Genomic DNA, 20041 nt, shown 5'->3' on the forward strand with positions numbered 1-20041 from the left:
CCATGACAAAATGAAGTGTGAGCTCTCCTGTCCGACTGTGCCGCTTGTTTGTGGAAGAAATGTGTGCTAGATGTTGTTCTAGTATGCTTTATTTCTAGGTTTTGGTGTGGAACAGCAATGAGTTGAAGCTATTTTTGGCCGGCTTTGCCGTATGGCTGAGCCTTTTGAGTTGGTGAAAGGTCAAACATCTTTGTATAGCGGCAGGGAAAAGTACACGGCAGACAGATGGGCGGAGTTGCTAAGTGGCGGCAATTGACAAGCTGGCTTACAAACGGGACACCGCGACAAGTGACGGTTGTACCAAGAGCTTGATTTGGACGTCAAACGCTTGGGCCTCATCGCTTCTCGGCCTTTTGGCTAAGATCAAGTGTAGTATCTGTTCTTATCAGTTTAATATCTGATATGTCCCCTATATGGGGATAACGTATTAAACCCATTTTTAGGAGAGGGAGCTGAAAAGGGAGCTTGCTCCGCTCACTCCACGCATCGACCTGGCATTGCAGTGCCGCCGGGAACGGTGCACCTTTCTCTTGCTTTGTAGAAAATCAAGCTCTGACACGCATGTTTAGTTAGGAGTCAAACTTTTACAGTGGCTGAAGGAAAATGCGGCTAAGTTTTGATCAAGTGAATTGTGCACAACCAGTCAGTTGATTTACTGATATCACCCAGGGAACCCCGCTCAACAACACAGTGCACTTCAGCTACGATGATTGGTCGCGGACTCCCTGAAGACGCCTGATCGTTTCCCAGACTTTGTAGTGTCCATGTAAAAGCCAGGCCTGGATTTTTCAGGCTGGAGATGCTGGGGGGGAGGCAATGGAGGGGAGGCTGGGATTTAGCACGCGGCAAGCCAAGGGAGGCGCACCGCGACGGTGGTAGCTGGGACGACTAGGGTCCTCAGCTGCTCTCTGAGACAGGCCTGTTCTGACTCTTGTTTCTCTTCATAACGCACAAGTCTTTCGCCTTTTACTAAAGACTTCCGTGGAGAGGAACACCAATGAGTTGAAGTTATTTTTGGCTGGCTCGGCCTTATGGCTGAGCCTTTTGAGTTGGTGAAAAGTCAAACATCTTTATAGAGCGCCACAAGTGGGAGCTCCCCTGTCCGACTTTGCTCTTTCTTTGCGGAAGAAATGTGTGCTAGATGTTGTCATTTCGCTGGTATACTTTATTTTTAGGCTTTGGTGGGGATGCTGCCGTCTTCGAGACAAGAAAAGTGTACATGATGACAGTAAAAAAAGAAATAACGCTACTGAATGAACTTATTTCTTCAATATGACAGATGATGCTTGAAAAATATACAGTTGTAAGAAGCAAAGGAAACAAGAGAAGCTTTTACAAAAACAAGGTTCATGCAGCATTTTCACTTTGCACTCATCAAACACACATTCACAGATGACTACATGAATACATGACTTTATGTGTGTACAGGTCTAGTGTTTTTTTTTTTTTGTATTCTTTGACAGAGGCACAGGTACTGACATAGGTCTGAGATGCTAAGAGAGAGAGAGGTTAGGGCGAGGGAAAGCATTATGCCAGAGAGTGTCCTCACAAAGATATAAGTACCGGTATGTGTGAGCGTGTGTTTGTCCTTTGATGCCTTTGATGTATCAAGATTCTACAGTCTGATGTCAGAGGCTGCAGTAAGTGGACACACAGCCAGAGACAAGTTTAGAAGTCAAACAGGAGCAGAAACAGTTGGACTGGACAGGACTTGCTTATGATTTAGGAAGAAAGAAGCCCTCAGATATTTCTGCACAATTATTGACAAGGAAGGGAGGAGCTACTGCTGTTACAAGGACAAGAGGAAACCACAGGAAAGTCCAGATCAGCTCCAAGGTTTTCGCTGAGTCAATACATGTTAGTAGTTCATGTCAGTGTTTAGTTCATTTAGTCAAATGTTTTGAAAAGTGTCCCACGTGGGCCTTTGCTTTCTTTCCCAAGAGACAGCTTGACTAGTGGCATTTCACACAGTGTTCCTTTGTTTTTGGCAGAGCAGTGCATGATGGGTAGATCCAACAAAGCGCGTTTGCCGCACGCCGCAGCCTATTTGCAGCAGTGTTTGTGTCTTTTCAGCCATAAATGTAACAGACAAAGGGGAGCTGATGCTCAAGGCGCTGAAATGTGGGATTATGCATTGTAGGCACCGTCAGCCAGAGCGCTGTGCCTGGTGACCACCACCCGCTCTCTTCCAGCTGCAGCTCATACTTACCTGGCAGGGGAGATACCATGATCAACAAGGTGGTTCACCCAGGGCGAGGCTCAGCCATTGCACTCCGGCTGTGCTGACCCCTGCGAATTCCCCAAATGTGGGAATCTCGACTGCATAATTTCTGGTAGTGGGGGACTGCGTTCGCGCTCTCCCCTGTTGCGTGCGTGTAGAAGAAAACACAATGTGTCAGGAATGCCCATGTGCTAACCTGCTGAAGGCTCTCCATTTTGTGAAGTGGCTTTGTTGATTTGGAGTTACATGTCAGCTTTTACAGTCTGTCCACAAAGCGGCAGTGTTGCTCTGCAGAAGCTCTCTGGCGTACGCTACAGAGTGGCGTGTTTAGTCATGACAATTCCCCGTGTTCCCATTGGAATTGGGGAAGCGGGCGTGGCCTTTCCATGACAAAATGAAGTGTGAGCTCTCCTGTCCGACTGTGCTGCTTGTTTGTGGAAGAAATGTGTGCTAGATGTTGTTCTAGTATGCTTTATTTCTAGGTTTTGGTGTGGAACAGCAATGAGTTGAAGCTATTTTTGGCCGGCTTTGCCGTATGACTGAGCCTTTTGAGTTGGTGAAAGGTCAAACATCTTTGTATAGCGGCAGGGAAAAGTACACGGCAGACAGATGGGCGGAGTTGCTAAGTGGCGGCAATTGACAAGCTGGCTTACAAACGGGACACCGCGACAAGTGACGGTTGTACCAAGAGCTTGATTTGGACGTCAAACGCTTGGGCCTCATCGCTTCTCGGCCTTTTGGCTAAGATCAAGTGTAGTATCTGTTCTTATCAGTTTAATATCTGATATGTCCCCTATATGGGGATAACGTATTAAACCCATTTTTAGGAGAGGGAGCTGAAAAGGGAGTTTGCTCCGCTCACTCCACGCATCGACCTGGCATTGCAGTGCCGCCGGGAATGGTGCACCTTTCTCTTGCTTTGTAGAAAATCAAGCTCTGACACGCATGTTTAATTAGGAGTCAAACTTTTACAGTGGCTGAAGGAAAATGCGGCTAAGTTTTGATCAAGTGAATTGTGCACAACCAGTCAGTTGATTTACTGATATCACCCAGGGAACCCCGCTCAACAACACAGTGCACTTCAGCTACGATGATTGGTCGCGGACTCCCTGAAGACGCCTGATCGTTTCCCAGACTTTGTAGTCTCCATGTAAAAGCCAGGCCTGGATTTTTCAGGCTGGAGGTGGTGGGGGGTGGAGGGGAGGCTGGGATTTAGCACGCGGCAAGCCAAGGGAGGCGCACCGCGACGGTGGTAGCTGGGACGACTAGGGTCTGCAGCTGCTCTCTGAGACAGGCCTGTTCTGACTCTTGTTTCTCTTCATAACGCACAAGTCTTTCGCCTTTTACTAAAGACTTCCGTGGAGAGGAACACCAATGAGTTGAAGTTATTTTTGGCTGGCTCGGCCTTATGGCTGAGCCTTTTGAGTTGGTGAAAAGTCAAACATCTTTATAGAGCGCCACAAGTGGGAGCTCCCCTGTCCGACTTTGCTCTTTCTTTGCGGAAGAAATGTGTGCTAGATGTTGTCATTTCGCTGGTATACTTTATTTTTAGGCTTTGGTGGGGATGCTGCCGTCTTTGAGACAAGAAAAGTGGACATGATGACAGTAAAAAAAGAAATAACGCCACTGAATGAACTTATTTCTTCAATATGACAGATGATGCTTGAAAAATATACAGTTGTAAGAAGCAAAGGAAACAAGAGAAGCTTTTACAAAAACAAGGTTCATGCAGCATTTTCACTTTGCACTCATCAAACACACATTCACAGATGACTACATGAATACATGACTTTATGTGTGTACAGGTCTAGTGTTTGTTTTTTTTGTATTCTTTGACAGAGGCACTGGTACTGACATAGGTCTGAGACGCTAAGAGAGAGAGAGGTTAGGGCGAGGGAAAGCATTATGCCAGAGAGTGTCCTCACAAAGATATAAGTACCGGTATGTGTGAGCGTGTGTTTGTCCTTTGATGCCTTTGATGTATCAAGATTCTACAGTCTGATGTCAGAGGCTGCAGTAAGTGGACACACAGCCAGAGACAAGTTCAGAAGTCAAACAGGAGCAGAAACAGTTGGACTGGACAGGACTTGCTTATGATTTAGGAAGAAAGAAGCCCTCAGATATTTCTGCACAATTATTGACAAGGAAGGGAGGAGCTACTGCTGTTACAAGGACAAGAGGAAACCACAGGAAAGTCCAGGTCAGCTCCAAGGTTTTCGCTGAGTCAATACATGTTAGTAGTTCATGTCAGTGTTTAGTTCATTTAGTCAAATGTTTTGAAAAGTGTCCCACGTGGGCCTTTGCTTTCTTTCCCAAGAGACAGCTTGACTAGTGGCATTTCACACAGTGTTCCTTTGTTTTTGGCAGAGCAGTGCATGATGGGTAGATCCAACAAAGCGCGTTTGCCGCACGCCGCAACCTATTTGCAGCAGTGTTTGTGTCTTTTCAGCCATAAATGTAACAGACAAAGGGGAGCTGATGCTCAAGGCGCTGAAATGTGGGATTATGCATTGTAGGCACCGTCAGCCAGAGCGCTGTGCCTGGTGACCACCACCCGCTCTCTTCCAGCTGCAGCTCATACTTACCTGGCAGGGGAGATACCATGATCAACAAAGTGGTTCACCCAGGGCGAGGCTCAGCCATTGCACTCCGGCTGTGCTGACCCCTGCGAATTCCCCAAATGTGGGAATCTCGACTGCATAATTTCTGGTAGTGGGGGACTGCGTTCGCGCTCTCCCCTGTTGCGTGCGTGTAGAAGAAAACACAATGTGTCAGGAATGCCCATGCGCTAACCTGTTGAAGACTCTCCGTTTTGTGAAGTGGCTTTGTTGATTTGGAGTTACATGTCAGCTTTTGCAGTCTGTCCACAAACCGGCAGTGTTGCTCTGCAGAAGCTCTCTGGCGTGCGCTACAGAGTGGCGTGTTTAGTCATGACAATTCCCCGTGTTCCCATTGGAATTGGGGAAGTGGGCGTGGCCTTTCCATGACAAAATGAAGTGTGAGCTCTCCTGTTCGACTGTGCTGCTTGTTTGTGGAAGAAATGTGTGCTAGATGTTGTTCTAGTATGCTTTATTTCTAGGCTTTGGTGTGGAACAGCAATGAGTTGAAGCTATTTTTGGCCGGCTTTGCCGTATGGCTGAGCCTTTTGAGTTGGTGAAAGGTCAAACATCTTTGTATAGCGGCAGGGAAAAGTACACGGCAGACAGATGGGCGGAGTTGCTAAGTGGCGGCAATTGATAAGCTGGCTTACAAACGGGACACCGCGACAAGTGACGGTTGTACCAAGAGCTTGATTTGGACGTCAAACGCTTGGGCCTCATCGCTTCTCGGCCTTTTGGCTAAGATCAAGTGTAGTATCTGTTCTTATCAGTTTAATATCTGATATGTCCCCTATATGGGGATAACGTATTAAACCCATTTTTAGGAGAGGGAGCTGAAAAGGGAGCTTGCTCCGCTCACTCCACGCATCGACCTGGCATTGCAGTGCCGCCGGGAACGGTGCACCTTTCTCTTGCTTTGTAGAAAATCAAGCTCTGACACGCATGTTTAGTTAGGAGTCAAACTTTTACAGTGGCTGAAGGAAAATGCGGCTAAGTTTTTATCAAGTGAATTGTGCACAACCAGTCAGTTGATTTACTGATATCACCCAGGGAACCCCGCTCAACAACACAGTGCACTTCAGCTACGATGATTGGTCGCGGACTCCCTGAAGACGCCTGATCGTTTCCCAGACTTTGTAGTGTCCATGTAAAAGCCAGGCCTGGATTTTTCAGGCTGGAGATGCTGGGGGGGCAATGGAGGGGAGGCTCGGATTTAGCACGCGGCAAGCCAAGGGAGGCGCACCGCGGCGGTGGTAGCTGGGACGACTAGGGTCCTCAGCTGCTCTCTGAGACAGGCCTGTTCTGACTCTTGTTTCTCTTCATAACGCACAAGTCTTTCGCCTTTTACTAAAGACTTCCGTGGAGAGGAACACCAATGAGTTGAAGTTATTTTTGGCTGGCTCGGCCTTATGGCTGAGCCTTTTGAGTTGGTGAAAAGTCAAACATCTTTATAGAGCGCCACAAGTGGGAGCTCCCCTGTCCGACTTTGCTCTTTCTTTGCGGAAGAAATGTGTGCTAGATGTTGTCATTTCGCTGGTATACTTTATTTTTAGGCTTTGGTGGGGATGCTGCCGTCTTCGAGACAAGAAAAGTGTACATGATGACAGTAAAAAAAGAAATAACGCTACTGAATGAACTTATTTCTTCAATATGACAGATGATGCTTGAAAAATATACAGTTGTAAGAAGCAAAGGAAACAAGAGAAGCTTTTACAAAAACAAGGTTCATGCAGCATTCTCACTTTGCACTCATCAAACACACATTCACAGATGACTACATGAATACATGACTTTATGTGTGTACAGGTCTAGTGTTTTTTTTTTTTTTTTTTTTGTATTCTTTGACAGAGGCACTGGTACTGACATAGGTCTGAGATGCTAAGAGAGAGAGAGGTTAGGGCGAGGGAAAGCATTATGCCAGAGAGTGTCCTCACAAAGATATAAGTACCGGTATGTGTGAGCGTGTGTTTGTCCTTTGATGCCTTTGATGTATCAAGATTCTACAGTTTGATGTCAGAGGCTGCAGTAAGTGGACACACAGCCAGAGACAAGTTCAGAAGTCAAACAGGAGCAGAAACAGTTGGACTGGACAGGACTTGCTTATGATTTAGGAAGAAAGAAGCCCTCAGATATTTCTGCACAATTATTGACAAGGAAGGGAGGAGCTACTGCTGTTACAAGGACAAGAGGAAACCACAGGAAAGTCCAGATCAGCTCCAAGGTTTTCGCTGAGTCAATACATGTTAGTAGTTCATGTCAGTGTTTAGTTCATTTAGTCAAATGTTTTGAAAAGTGTCCCACGTGGGCCTTTGCTTTCTTTCCCAAGAGACAGCTTGACTAGTGGCATTTCACACAGTGTTCCTTTGTTTTTGGCAGAGCAGTGCATGATGGGTAGATCCAACAAAGCGCGTTTGCCGCACGCCGCAGCCTATTTGCAGCAGTGTTTGTGTCTTTTCAGCCATAAATGTAACAGACAAAGGGGAGCTGATGCTCAAGGCGCTGAAATGTGGGATTATGCATTGTAGGCACCGTCAGCCAGAGCGCGGTGCCTGGTGACCACCACCCGCTCTCTTCCAGCTGCAGCTCATACTTACCTGGCAGGGGAGATACCATGATCAACAAGGTGGTTCACCCAGGGCGAGGCTCAGTCATTGCACTCCGGCTGTGCTGACCCCTGCGAATTCCCCAAATGTGGGAATCTCGACTGCATAATTTCTGGTAGTGGGGGACTGCGTTCGCGCTCTCCCCTGTTGCGTGCGTGTAGAAGAAAACACAATGTGTCAGGAATGCCCATGCGCTAACCTGTTGAAGACTCTCCGTTTTGTGAAGTGGCTTTGTTGATTTGGAGTTACATGTCAGCTTTTGCAGTCTGTCCACAAAGCGGCAGTGTTGCTCTGCAGAAGCTCTCTGGCGTGCGCTACAGAGTGGCGTGTTTAGTCATGACAATTCCCCGTGTTCCCGTTGGAATTGGGGAAGTGGGCGTGGCCTTTCCATGACAAAATGAAGTGTGAGCTCTCCTGTCCGACTGTGCTGCTTGTTTGTGGAAGAAATGTGTGCTAGATGTTGTTCTAGTATGCTTTATTTCTAGGCTTTGGTGTGGAACAGCAATGAGTTGAAGCTATTTTTGGCCGGCTTTGCCGTATGGCTGAGCCTTTTGAGTTGGTGAAAGGTCAAACATCTTTGTATAGCGGCAGGGAAAAGTACACGGCAGACAGATGGGCGGAGTTGCTAAGTGGCGGCAATCGATAAGCTGGCTTACAAACGGGACACCGCGACAAGTGACGGTTGTACCAAGAGCTTGATTTGGACGTCAAACGCTTGGGCCTCATCGCTTCTCGGCCTTTTGGCTAAGATCAAGTGTAGTATCTGTTCTTATCAGTTTAATATCTGATATGTCCCCTATATGGGGATAACGTATTAAACCCATTTTTAGGAGAGGGAGCTGAAAAGGGAGCTTGCTCCGCTCACTCCACGCATCGACCTGGCATTGCAGTGCCGCCGGGAACGGTGCACCTTTCTCTTGCTTTGTAGAAAATCAAGCTCTGACACGCATGTTTAGTTAGGAGTCAAACTTTTACAGTGGCTGAAGGAAAATGCGGCTAAGTTTTTATCAAGTGAATTGTGCACAACCAGTCAGTTGATTTACTGATATCACCCAGGGAACCCCGCTCAACAACACAGTGCACTTCAGCTACGATGATTGGTCGCGGACTCCCTGAAGACGCCTGATCGTTTCCCAGACTTTGTAGTCTCCATGTAAAAGCCAGGCCTGGATTTTTCAGGCTGGAGGTGGTGGGGCATGGAGGGGAGGCTGGGATTTAGCACGCGGCAAGCCAAGGGAGGCGCACCGCGACGGTGGTAGCTGGGACGACTAGGGTCCTCAGCTGCTCTCTGAGACAGGCCTGTTCTGACTCTTGTTTCTCTTCATAACGCACAAGTCTTTCGCCTTTTACTAAAGACTTCCGTGGAGAGGAACACCAATGAGTTGAAGTTATTTTTGGCTGGCTCGGCCTTATGGCTGAGCCTTTTGAGTTGGTGAAAAATCAAACATCTTTATAGAGCGCCACAAGTGGGAGCTCCCCTGTCCGACTTTGCTCTTTCTTTGCGGAAGAAATGTGTCCTAGATGTTGTCATTTCGCTGGTATACTTTATTTTTAGGCTTTGGTGGGGATGCTGCCGTCTTCGAGACAAGAAAAGTGTACATGATGACAGTAAAAAAAGAAATAACGCTACTGAATGAACTTATTTCTTCAATATGACAGATGATGCTTGAAAAATATACAGTTGTAAGAAGCAAAGGAAACAAGAGAAGCTTTTACAAAAACAAGGTTCATGCAGCATTTTCACTTTGCACTCATCAAACACACATTCACAGATGACTACATGAATACATGACTTTATGTGTGTACAGGTCTAGTGTTTTTTTTTTTTTGTATTCTTTGACAGAGGCACAGGTACTGACATAGGTCTGAGATGCTAAGAGAGAGAGAGGTTAGGGCGAGGGAAAGCATTATGCCAGAGAGTGTCCTCACAAAGATATAAGTACCGGTATGTGTGAGCGTGTGTTTGTCCTTTGATGCCTTTGATGTATCAAGATTCTACAGTCTGATGTCAGAGGCTGCAGTAAGTGGACACACAGCCAGAGACAAGTTTAGAAGTCAAACAGGAGCAGAAACAGTTGGACTGGACAGGACTTGCTTATGATTTAGGAAGAAAGAAGCCCTCAGATATTTCTGCACAATTATTGACAAGGAAGGGAGGAGCTACTGCTGTTACAAGGACAAGAGGAAACCACAGGAAAGTCCAGATCAGCTCCAAGGTTTTCGCTGAGTCGATACATGTTAGTAGTTCATGTCAGTGTTTAGTTCATTTAGTCAAATGTTTTGAAAAGTGTCCCACGTGGGCCTTTGCTTTCTTTCCCAAGAGACAGCTTGACTAGTGGCATTTCACACAGTGTTCCTTTGTTTTTGGCAGAGCAGTGCATGATGGGTAGATCCAACAAAGCGCGTTTGCCGCACGCCGCAGCCTATTTGCAGCAGTGTTTGTGTCTTTTCAGCCATAAATGTAACAGACAAAGGGGAGCTGATGCTCAAGGCGCTGAAATGTGGGATTATGCATTGTAGGCACCGTCAGCCAGAGCGCTGTGCCTGGTGACCACCACCCGCTCTCTTCCAGCTGCAGCTCATACTTACCTGGCAGGGGAGATACCATGATCAACAAGGTGGTTCACCCAGGGCGAGGCTCAGCCATTGCACTCCGGCTGTGCTGACCCCTGCGAATTCCCCAAATGTGGGAATCTCGACTGCATAATTTCTGGTAGTGGGGGACTGCGTTCGCGCTCTCCCCTGTTGCGTGCGTGTAGAAGAAAACACAATGTGTCAGGAATGCCCATGTGCTAACCTGCTGAAGGCTCTCCATTTTGTGAAGTGGCTTTGTTGATTTGGAGTTACATGTCAGCTTTTGCAGTCTGTCCACAAAGCGGCAGTGTTGCTCTGCAGAAGCTCTCTGGCGTACGCTACAGAGTGGCGTGTTTAGTCATGACAATTCCCCGTGTTCCCATTGGAATTGGGGAAGCGGGCGTGGCCTTTCCATGACAAAATGAAGTGTGAGCTCTCCTGTCCGACTGTGCCGCTTGTTTGTGGAAGAAATGTGTGCTAGATGTTGTTCTAGTATGCTTTATTTCTAGGTTTTGGTGTGGAACAGCAATGAGTTGAAGCTATTTTTGGCCGGCTTTGCCGTATGGCTGAGCCTTTTGAGTTGGTGAAAGGTCAAACATCTTTGTATAGCGGCAGGGAAAAGTACACGGCAGACAGATGGGCGGAGTTGCTAAGTGGCGGCAATTGACAAGCTGGCTTACAAACGGGACACCGCGACAAGTGACGGTTGTACCAAGAGCTTGATTTGGACGTCAAACGCTTGGGCCTCATCGCTTCTCGGCCTTTTGGCTAAGATCAAGTGTAGTATCTGTTCTTATCAGTTTAATATCTGATATGTCCCCTATATGGGGATAACGTATTAAACCCATTTTTAGGAGAGGGAGCTGAAAAGGGAGCTTGCTCCGCTCACTCCACGCATCGACCTGGCATTGCAGTGCCGCCGGGAACGGTGCACCTTTCTCTTGCTTTGTAGAAAATCAAGCTCTGACACGCATGTTTAGTTAGGAGTCAAACTTTTACAGTGGCTGAAGGAAAATGCGGCTAAGTTTTGATCAAGTGAATTGTGCACAACCAGTCAGTTGATTTACTGATATCACCCAGGGAACCCCGCTCAACAACACAGTGCACTTCAGCTACGATGATTGGTCGCGGACTCCCTGAAGACGCCTGATCGTTTCCCAGACTTTGTAGTGTCCATGTAAAAGCCAGGCCTGGATTTTTCAGGCTGGAGATGCTGGGGGGGAGGCAATGGAGGGGAGGCTGGGATTTAGCACGCGGCAAGCCAAGGGAGGCGCACCGCGACGGTGGTAGCTGGGACGACTAGGGTCCTCAGCTGCTCTCTGAGACAGGCCTGTTCTGACTCTTGTTTCTCTTCATAACGCACAAGTCTTTCGCCTTTTACTAAAGACTTCCGTGGAGAGGAACACCAATGAGTTGAAGTTATTTTTGGCTGGCTCGGCCTTATGGCTGAGCCTTTTGAGTTGGTGAAAAGTCAAACATCTTTATAGAGCGCCACAAGTGGGAGCTCCCCTGTCCGACTTTGCTCTTTCTTTGCGGAAGAAATGTGTGCTAGATGTTGTCATTTCGCTGGTATACTTTATTTTTAGGCTTTGGTGGGGATGCTGCCGTCTTCGAGACAAGAAAAGTGTACATGATGACAGTAAAAAAAGAAATAACGCTACTGAATGAACTTATTTCTTCAATATGACAGATGATGCTTGAAAAATATACAGTTGTAAGAAGCAAAGGAAACAAGAGAAGCTTTTACAAAAACAAGGTTCATGCAGCATTTTCACTTTGCACTCATCAAACACACATTCACAGATGACTACATGAATACATGACTTTATGTGTGTACAGGTCTAGTGTTTTTTTTTTTTTGTATTCTTTGACAGAGGCACAGGTACTGACATAGGTCTGAGATGCTAAGAGAGAGAGAGGTTAGGGCGAGGGAAAGCATTATGCCAGAGAGTGTCCTCACAAAGATATAAGTACCGGTATGTGTGAGCGTGTGTTTGTCCTTTGATGCCTTTGATGTATCAAGATTCTACAGTCTGATGTCAGAGGCTGCAGTAAGTGGACACACAGCCAGAGACAAGTTTAGAAGTCAAACAGGAGCAGAAACAGTTGGACTGGACAGGACTTGCTTATGATTTAGGAAGAAAGAAGCCCTCAGATATTTCTGCACAATTATTGACAAGGAAGGGAGGAGCTACTGCTGTTACAAGGACAAGAGGAAACCACAGGAAAGTCCAGATCAGCTCCAAGGTTTTCGCTGAGTCAATACATGTTAGTAGTTCATGTCAGTGTTTAGTTCATTTAGTCAAATGTTTTGAAAAGTGTCCCACGTGGGCCTTTGCTTTCTTTCCCAAGAGACAGCTTGACTAGTGGCATTTCACACAGTGTTCCTTTGTTTTTGGCAGAGCAGTGCATGATGGGTAGATCCAACAAAGCGCGTTTGCCGCACGCCGCAGCCTATTTGCAGCAGTGTTTGTGTCTTTTCAGCCATAAATGTAACAGACAAAGGGGAGCTGATGCTCAAGGCGCTGAAATGTGGGATTATGCATTGTAGGCACCGTCAGCCAGAGCGCTGTGCCTGGTGACCACCACCCGCTCTCTTCCAGCTGCAGCTCATACTTACCTGGCAGGGGAGATACCATGATCAACAAGGTGGTTCACCCAGGGCGAGGCTCAGCCATTGCACTCCGGCTGTGCTGACCCCTGCGAATTCCCCAAATGTGGGAATCTCGACTGCATAATTTCTGGTAGTGGGGGACTGCGTTCGCGCTCTCCCCTGTTGCGTGCGTGTAGAAGAAAACACAATGTGTCAGGAATGCCCATGTGCTAACCTGCTGAAGGCTCTCCATTTTGTGAAGTGGCTTTGTTGATTTGGAGTTACATGTCAGCTTTTACAGTCTGTCCACAAAGCGGCAGTGTTGCTCTGCAGAAGCTCTCTGGCGTACGCTACAGAGTGGCGTGTTTAGTCATGACAATTCCCCGTGTTCCCATTGGAATTGGGGAAGCGGGCGTGGCCTTTCCATGACAAAATGAAGTGTGAGCTCTCCTGTCCGACTGTGCTGCTTGTTTGTGGAAGAAATGTGTGCTAGATGTTGTTCTAGTATGCTTTATTTCTAGGTTTTGGTGTGGAACAGCAATGAGTTGAAGCTATTTTTGGCCGGCTTTGCCGTATGACTGAGCCTTTTGAGTTGGTGAAAGGTCAAACATCTTTGTATAGCGGCAGGGAAAAGTACACGGCAGACAGATGGGCGGAGTTGCTAAGTGGCGGCAATTGACAAGCTGGCTTACAAACGGGACACCGCGACAAGTGACGGTTGTACCAAGAGCTTGATTTGGACGTCAAACGCTTGGGCCTCATCGCTTCTCGGCCTTTTGGCTAAGATCAAGTGTAGTATCTGTTCTTATCAGTTTAATATCTGATATGTCCCCTATATGGGGATAACGTATTAAACCCATTTTTAGGAGAGGGAGCTGAAAAGGGAGTTTGCTCCGCTCACTCCACGCATCGACCTGGCATTGCAGTGCCGCCGGGAATGGTGCACCTTTCTCTTGCTTTGTAGAAAATCAAGCTCTGACACGCATGTTTAATTAGGAGTCAAACTTTTACAGTGGCTGAAGGAAAATGCGGCTAAGTTTTGATCAAGTGAATTGTGCACAACCAGTCAGTTGATTTACTGATATCACCCAGGGAACCCCGCTCAACAACACAGTGCACTTCAGCTACGATGATTGGTCGCGGACTCCCTGAAGACGCCTGATCGTTTCCCAGACTTTGTAGTCTCCATGTAAAAGCCAGGCCTGGATTTTTCAGGCTGGAGGTGGTGGGGGGTGGAGGGGAGGCTGGGATTTAGCACGCGGCAAGCCAAGGGAGGCGCACCGCGACGGTGGTAGCTGGGACGACTAGGGTCTGCAGCTGCTCTCTGAGACAGGCCTGTTCTGACTCTTGTTTCTCTTCATAACGCACAAGTCTTTCGCCTTTTACTAAAGACTTCCGTGGAGAGGAACACCAATGAGTTGAAGTTATTTTTGGCTGGCTCGGCCTTATGGCTGAGCCTTTTGAGTTGGTGAAAAGTCAAACATCTTTATAGAGCGCCACAAGTGGGAGCTCCCCTGTCCGACTTTGCTCTTTCTTTGCGGAAGAAATGTGTGCTAGATGTTGTCATTTCGCTGGTATACTTTATTTTTAGGCTTTGGTGGGGATGCTGCCGTCTTTGAGACAAGAAAAGTGGACATGATGACAGTAAAAAAAGAAATAACGCCACTGAATGAACTTATTTCTTCAATATGACAGATGATGCTTGAAAAATATACAGTTGTAAGAAGCAAAGGAAACAAGAGAAGCTTTTACAAAAACAAGGTTCATGCAGCATTTTCACTTTGCACTCATCAAACACACATTCACAGATGACTACATGAATACATGACTTTATGTGTGTACAGGTCTAGTGTTTGTTTTTTTTGTATTCTTTGACAGAGGCACTGGTACTGACATAGGTCTGAGACGCTAAGAGAGAGAGAGGTTAGGGCGAGGGAAAGCATTATGCCAGAGAGTGTCCTCACAAAGATATAAGTACCGGTATGTGTGAGCGTGTGTTTGTCCTTTGATGCCTTTGATGTATCAAGATTCTACAGTCTGATGTCAGAGGCTGCAGTAAGTGGACACACAGCCAGAGACAAGTTCAGAAGTCAAACAGGAGCAGAAACAGTTGGACTGGACAGGACTTGCTTATGATTTAGGAAGAAAGAAGCCCTCAGATATTTCTGCACAATTATTGACAAGGAAGGGAGGAGCTACTGCTGTTACAAGGACAAGAGGAAACCACAGGAAAGTCCAGGTCAGCTCCAAGGTTTTCGCTGAGTCAATACATGTTAGTAGTTCATGTCAGTGTTTAGTTCATTTAGTCAAATGTTTTGAAAAGTGTCCCACGTGGGCCTTTGCTTTCTTTCCCAAGAGACAGCTTGACTAGTGGCATTTCACACAGTGTTCCTTTGTTTTTGGCAGAGCAGTGCATGATGGGTAGATCCAACAAAGCGCGTTTGCCGCACGCCGCAACCTATTTGCAGCAGTGTTTGTGTCTTTTCAGCCATAAATGTAACAGACAAAGGGGAGCTGATGCTCAAGGCGCTGAAATGTGGGATTATGCATTGTAGGCACCGTCAGCCAGAGCGCTGTGCCTGGTGACCACCACCCGCTCTCTTCCAGCTGCAGCTCATACTTACCTGGCAGGGGAGATACCATGATCAACAAAGTGGTTCACCCAGGGCGAGGCTCAGCCATTGCACTCCGGCTGTGCTGACCCCTGCGAATTCCCCAAATGTGGGAATCTCGACTGCATAATTTCTGGTAGTGGGGGACTGCGTTCGCGCTCTCCCCTGTTGCGTGCGTGTAGAAGAAAACACAATGTGTCAGGAATGCCCATGCGCTAACCTGTTGAAGACTCTCCGTTTTGTGAAGTGGCTTTGTTGATTTGGAGTTACATGTCAGCTTTTGCAGTCTGTCCACAAACCGGCAGTGTTGCTCTGCAGAAGCTCTCTGGCGTGCGCTACAGAGTGGCGTGTTTAGTCATGACAATTCCCCGTGTTCCCATTGGAATTGGGGAAGTGGGCGTGGCCTTTCCATGACAAAATGAAGTGTGAGCTCTCCTGTTCGACTGTGCTGCTTGTTTGTGGAAGAAATGTGTGCTAGATGTTGTTCTAGTATGCTTTATTTCTAGGCTTTGGTGTGGAACAGCAATGAGTTGAAGCTATTTTTGGCCGGCTTTGCCGTATGGCTGAGCCTTTTGAGTTGGTGAAAGGTCAAACATCTTTGTATAGCGGCAGGGAAAAGTACACGGCAGACAGATGGGCGGAGTTGCTAAGTGGCGGCAATTGATAAGCTGGCTTACAAACGGGACACCGCGACAAGTGACGGTTGTACCAAGAGCTTGATTTGGACGTCAAACGCTTGGGCCTCATCGCTTCTCGGCCTTTTGGCTAAGATCAAGTGTAGTATCTGTTCTTATCAGTTTAATATCTGATATGTCCCCTATATGGGGATAACGTATTAAACCCATTTTTAGGAGAGGGAGCTGAAAAGGGAGCTTGCTCCGCTCACTCCACGCATCGACCTGGCATTGCAGTGCCGCCGGGAACGGTGCACCTTTCTCTTGCTTTGTAGAAAATCAAGCTCTGACACGCATGTTTAGTTAGGAGTCAAACTTTTACAGTGGCTGAAGGAAAATGCGGCTAAGTTTTTATCAAGTGAATTGTGCACAACCAGTCAGTTGATTTACTGATATCACCCAGGGAACCCCGCTCAACAACACAGTGCACTTCAGCTACGATGATTGGTCGCGGACTCCCTGAAGACGCCTGATCGTTTCCCAGACTTTGTAGTGTCCATGTAAAAGCCAGGCCTGGATTTTTCAGGCTGGAGATGCTGGGGGGGCAATGGAGGGGAGGCTCGGATTTAGCACGCGGCAAGCCAAGGGAGGCGCACCGCGGCGGTGGTAGCTGGGACGACTAGGGTCCTCAGCTGCTCTCTGAGACAGGCCTGTTCTGACTCTTGTTTCTCTTCATAACGCACAAGTCTTTCGCCTTTTACTAAAGACTTCCGTGGAGAGGAACACCAATGAGTTGAAGTTATTTTTGGCTGGCTCGGCCTTATGGCTGAGCCTTTTGAGTTGGTGAAAAGTCAAACATCTTTATAGAGCGCCACAAGTGGGAGCTCCCCTGTCCGACTTTGCTCTTTCTTTGCGGAAGAAATGTGTGCTAGATGTTGTCATTTCGCTGGTATACTTTATTTTTAGGCTTTGGTGGGGATGCTGCCGTCTTCGAGACAAGAAAAGTGTACATGATGACAGTAAAAAAAGAAATAACGCTACTGAATGAACTTATTTCTTCAATATGACAGATGATGCTTGAAAAATATACAGTTGTAAGAAGCAAAGGAAACAAGAGAAGCTTTTACAAAAACAAGGTTCATGCAGCATTCTCACTTTGCACTCATCAAACACACATTCACAGATGACTACATGAATACATGACTTTATGTGTGTACAGGTCTAGTGTTTTTTTTTTTTTTTTTTTGTATTCTTTGACAGAGGCACTGGTACTGACATAGGTCTGAGATGCTAAGAGAGAGAGAGGTTAGGGCGAGGGAAAGCATTATGCCAGAGAGTGTCCTCACAAAGATATAAGTACCGGTATGTGTGAGCGTGTGTTTGTCCTTTGATGCCTTTGATGTATCAAGATTCTACAGTTTGATGTCAGAGGCTGCAGTAAGTGGACACACAGCCAGAGACAAGTTCAGAAGTCAAACAGGAGCAGAAACAGTTGGACTGGACAGGACTTGCTTATGATTTAGGAAGAAAGAAGCCCTCAGATATTTCTGCACAATTATTGACAAGGAAGGGAGGAGCTACTGCTGTTACAAGGACAAGAGGAAACCACAGGAAAGTCCAGATCAGCTCCAAGGTTTTCGCTGAGTCAATACATGTTAGTAGTTCATGTCAGTGTTTAGTTCATTTAGTCAAATGTTTTGAAAAGTGTCCCACGTGGGCCTTTGCTTTCTTTCCCAAGAGACAGCTTGACTAGTGGCATTTCACACAGTGTTCCTTTGTTTTTGGCAGAGCAGTGCATGATGGGTAGATCCAACAAAGCGCGTTTGCCGCACGCCGCAGCCTATTTGCAGCAGTGTTTGTGTCTTTTCAGCCATAAATGTAACAGACAAAGGGGAGCTGATGCTCAAGGCGCTGAAATGTGGGATTATGCATTGTAGGCACCGTCAGCCAGAGCGCGGTGCCTGGTGACCACCACCCGCTCTCTTCCAGCTGCAGCTCATACTTACCTGGCAGGGGAGATACCATGATCAACAAGGTGGTTCACCCAGGGCGAGGCTCAGTCATTGCACTCCGGCTGTGCTGACCCCTGCGAATTCCCCAAATGTGGGAATCTCGACTGCATAATTTCTGGTAGTGGGGGACTGCGTTCGCGCTCTCCCCTGTTGCGTGCGTGTAGAAGAAAACACAATGTGTCAGGAATGCCCATGCGCTAACCTGTTGAAGACTCTCCGTTTTGTGAAGTGGCTTTGTTGATTTGGAGTTACATGTCAGCTTTTGCAGTCTGTCCACAAAGCGGCAGTGTTGCTCTGCAGAAGCTCTCTGGCGTGCGCTACAGAGTGGCGTGTTTAGTCATGACAATTCCCCGTGTTCCCGTTGGAATTGGGGAAGTGGGCGTGGCCTTTCCATGACAAAATGAAGTGTGAGCTCTCCTGTCCGACTGTGCTGCTTGTTTGTGGAAGAAATGTGTGCTAGATGTTGTTCTAGTATGCTTTATTTCTAGGCTTTGGTGTGGAACAGCAATGAGTTGAAGCTATTTTTGGCCGGCTTTGCCGTATGGCTGAGCCTTTTGAGTTGGTGAAAGGTCAAACATCTTTGTATAGCGGCAGGGAAAAGTACACGGCAGACAGATGGGCGGAGTTGCTAAGTGGCGGCAATCGATAAGCTGGCTTACAAACGGGACACCGCGACAAGTGACGGTTGTACCAAGAGCTTGATTTGGACGTCAAACGCTTGGGCCTCATCGCTTCTCGGCCTTTTGGCTAAGATCAAGTGTAGTATCTGTTCTTATCAGTTTAATATCTGATATGTCCCCTATATGGGGATAACGTATTAAACCCATTTTTAGGAGAGGGAGCTGAAAAGGGAGCTTGCTCCGCTCACTCCACGCATCGACCTGGCATTGCAGTGCCGCCGGGAACGGTGCACCTTTCTCTTGCTTTGTAGAAAATCAAGCTCTGACACGCATGTTTAGTTAGGAGTCAAACTTTTACAGTGGCTGAAGGAAAATGCGGCTAAGTTTTTATCAAGTGAATTGTGCACAACCAGTCAGTTGATTTACTGATATCACCCAGGGAACCCCGCTCAACAACACAGTGCACTTCAGCTACGATGATTGGTCGCGGACTCCCTGAAGACGCCTGATCGTTTCCCAGACTTTGTAGTCTCCATGTAAAAGCCAGGCCTGGATTTTTCAGGCTGGAGGTGGTGGGGCATGGAGGGGAGGCTGGGATTTAGCACGCGGCAAGCCAAGGGAGGCGCACCGCGACGGTGGTAGCTGGGACGACTAGGGTCCTCAGCTGCTCTCTGAGACAGGCCTGTTCTGACTCTTGTTTTTCTTCATAACGCACAAGTCTTTCGCCTTTTACTAAAGACTTCCGTGGAGAGGAACACCAATGAGTTGAAGTTATTTTTGGCTGCCTCGGCCTTATGGCTGAGCTTTTTGAGTTGGTGAAAAGTCAAACATCTTTATAGAGCGCCACAAGTGGGAGCTCCCCTGTCCGACTTTGCTCTTTCTTTGCGGAAGAAATGTGTGCTAGATGTTGTCATTTCGCTGGTATACTTTATTTTTAGGCTTTGGTGGGGATGCTGCCGTCTTTGAGACAAGAAAAGTGTACATGATGACAGTAAAAAAAGAAATAACGCTACTGAATGAACTTATTTCTTCAATATGACAGATGATGCTTGAAAAATATACAGTTGTAAGAAGCAAAGGAAACAAGAGAAGCTTTTACAAAAACAAGGTTCATGCAGCATTTTCACTTTGCACTCATCAAACACACATTCACAGATGACTACATGAATACATGACTTTATGTGTGTACAGGTCTAGTGTTTTTTTTTTTTTTGTATTCTTTGACAGAGGCACAGGTACTGACATAGGTCTGAGATGCTAAGAGAGAGAGAGGTTAGGGCGAGGGAAAGCATTATGCCAGAGAGTGTCCTCACAAAGATATAAGTACCGGTATGTGTGAGCGTGTGTTTGTCCTTTGATGCCTTTGATGTATCAAGATTCTACAGTCTGATGTCAGAGGCTGCAGTAAGTGGACACACAGCCAGAGACAAGTTTAGAAGTCAAACAGGAGCAGAAACAGTTGGACTGGACAGGACTTGCTTATGATTTAGGAAGAAAGAAGCCCTCAGATATTTCTGCACAATTATTGACAAGGAAGGGAGGAGCTACTGCTGTTACAAGGACAAGAGGAAACCACAGGAAAGTCCAGATCA

At 47.0% G+C, this 20041-nt stretch overlaps 23 non-coding genes across 23 annotated transcripts; all 23 read left to right on the top strand.

Annotated features, from left to right (window-relative positions):
- The first annotated feature begins 337 nt into the window (after positions 1–337).
- On the top strand, positions 338–528 carry LOC121196589. Its single transcript, XR_005896037.1, has one exon. It is a non-coding gene; the product is annotated as a U2 spliceosomal RNA (small nuclear RNA).
- A 397-nt stretch (positions 529–925) lies between these two features.
- LOC121196108 lies at positions 926–1040 on the top strand. The gene has a single exon (XR_005895587.1). It is a non-coding gene; the product is annotated as a U5 spliceosomal RNA (small nuclear RNA).
- Positions 1041–2201: 1161 nt separating this feature from the next.
- On the top strand, positions 2202–2365 carry LOC121196263. The gene has a single exon (XR_005895733.1). It is a non-coding gene; the product is annotated as a U1 spliceosomal RNA (small nuclear RNA).
- A 577-nt stretch (positions 2366–2942) lies between these two features.
- On the top strand, positions 2943–3133 carry LOC121196682. The gene has a single exon (XR_005896124.1). It is a non-coding gene; the product is annotated as a U2 spliceosomal RNA (small nuclear RNA).
- A 390-nt stretch (positions 3134–3523) lies between these two features.
- LOC121196109 lies at positions 3524–3638 on the top strand. Its single transcript, XR_005895588.1, has one exon. It is a non-coding gene; the product is annotated as a U5 spliceosomal RNA (small nuclear RNA).
- Positions 3639–4798: 1160 nt separating this feature from the next.
- Positions 4799–4962, top strand: LOC121196296. The gene has a single exon (XR_005895764.1). It is a non-coding gene; the product is annotated as a U1 spliceosomal RNA (small nuclear RNA).
- A 577-nt stretch (positions 4963–5539) lies between these two features.
- LOC121196590 lies at positions 5540–5730 on the top strand. Its single transcript, XR_005896038.1, has one exon. It is a non-coding gene; the product is annotated as a U2 spliceosomal RNA (small nuclear RNA).
- A 394-nt stretch (positions 5731–6124) lies between these two features.
- LOC121196110 lies at positions 6125–6239 on the top strand. Its single transcript, XR_005895589.1, has one exon. It is a non-coding gene; the product is annotated as a U5 spliceosomal RNA (small nuclear RNA).
- Positions 6240–7407: 1168 nt separating this feature from the next.
- On the top strand, positions 7408–7571 carry LOC121196387. Its single transcript, XR_005895851.1, has one exon. It is a non-coding gene; the product is annotated as a U1 spliceosomal RNA (small nuclear RNA).
- A 577-nt stretch (positions 7572–8148) lies between these two features.
- On the top strand, positions 8149–8339 carry LOC121196592. Its single transcript, XR_005896039.1, has one exon. It is a non-coding gene; the product is annotated as a U2 spliceosomal RNA (small nuclear RNA).
- Positions 8340–8729: 390 nt separating this feature from the next.
- On the top strand, positions 8730–8844 carry LOC121196111. Its single transcript, XR_005895590.1, has one exon. It is a non-coding gene; the product is annotated as a U5 spliceosomal RNA (small nuclear RNA).
- A 1161-nt stretch (positions 8845–10005) lies between these two features.
- Positions 10006–10169, top strand: LOC121196264. Its single transcript, XR_005895734.1, has one exon. It is a non-coding gene; the product is annotated as a U1 spliceosomal RNA (small nuclear RNA).
- Positions 10170–10746: 577 nt separating this feature from the next.
- Positions 10747–10937, top strand: LOC121196593. Its single transcript, XR_005896040.1, has one exon. It is a non-coding gene; the product is annotated as a U2 spliceosomal RNA (small nuclear RNA).
- Positions 10938–11334: 397 nt separating this feature from the next.
- Positions 11335–11449, top strand: LOC121196112. Its single transcript, XR_005895591.1, has one exon. It is a non-coding gene; the product is annotated as a U5 spliceosomal RNA (small nuclear RNA).
- Positions 11450–12610: 1161 nt separating this feature from the next.
- On the top strand, positions 12611–12774 carry LOC121196265. The gene has a single exon (XR_005895735.1). It is a non-coding gene; the product is annotated as a U1 spliceosomal RNA (small nuclear RNA).
- A 577-nt stretch (positions 12775–13351) lies between these two features.
- Positions 13352–13542, top strand: LOC121196683. Its single transcript, XR_005896125.1, has one exon. It is a non-coding gene; the product is annotated as a U2 spliceosomal RNA (small nuclear RNA).
- A 390-nt stretch (positions 13543–13932) lies between these two features.
- Positions 13933–14047, top strand: LOC121196113. The gene has a single exon (XR_005895592.1). It is a non-coding gene; the product is annotated as a U5 spliceosomal RNA (small nuclear RNA).
- Positions 14048–15207: 1160 nt separating this feature from the next.
- LOC121196297 lies at positions 15208–15371 on the top strand. The gene has a single exon (XR_005895765.1). It is a non-coding gene; the product is annotated as a U1 spliceosomal RNA (small nuclear RNA).
- A 577-nt stretch (positions 15372–15948) lies between these two features.
- Positions 15949–16139, top strand: LOC121196594. The gene has a single exon (XR_005896041.1). It is a non-coding gene; the product is annotated as a U2 spliceosomal RNA (small nuclear RNA).
- Positions 16140–16533: 394 nt separating this feature from the next.
- LOC121196114 lies at positions 16534–16648 on the top strand. The gene has a single exon (XR_005895593.1). It is a non-coding gene; the product is annotated as a U5 spliceosomal RNA (small nuclear RNA).
- Positions 16649–17815: 1167 nt separating this feature from the next.
- On the top strand, positions 17816–17979 carry LOC121196388. The gene has a single exon (XR_005895852.1). It is a non-coding gene; the product is annotated as a U1 spliceosomal RNA (small nuclear RNA).
- Positions 17980–18556: 577 nt separating this feature from the next.
- LOC121196595 lies at positions 18557–18747 on the top strand. The gene has a single exon (XR_005896042.1). It is a non-coding gene; the product is annotated as a U2 spliceosomal RNA (small nuclear RNA).
- Positions 18748–19137: 390 nt separating this feature from the next.
- LOC121196223 lies at positions 19138–19252 on the top strand. Its single transcript, XR_005895696.1, has one exon. It is a non-coding gene; the product is annotated as a U5 spliceosomal RNA (small nuclear RNA).
- Positions 19253–20041: the final 789 nt, after the last annotated feature.

Source organism: Toxotes jaculatrix, chromosome 16 (genome assembly GCF_017976425.1).
Source record: "Toxotes jaculatrix isolate fToxJac2 chromosome 16, fToxJac2.pri, whole genome shotgun sequence".
NCBI lineage: Eukaryota > Metazoa > Chordata > Actinopteri > Toxotidae > Toxotes > Toxotes jaculatrix.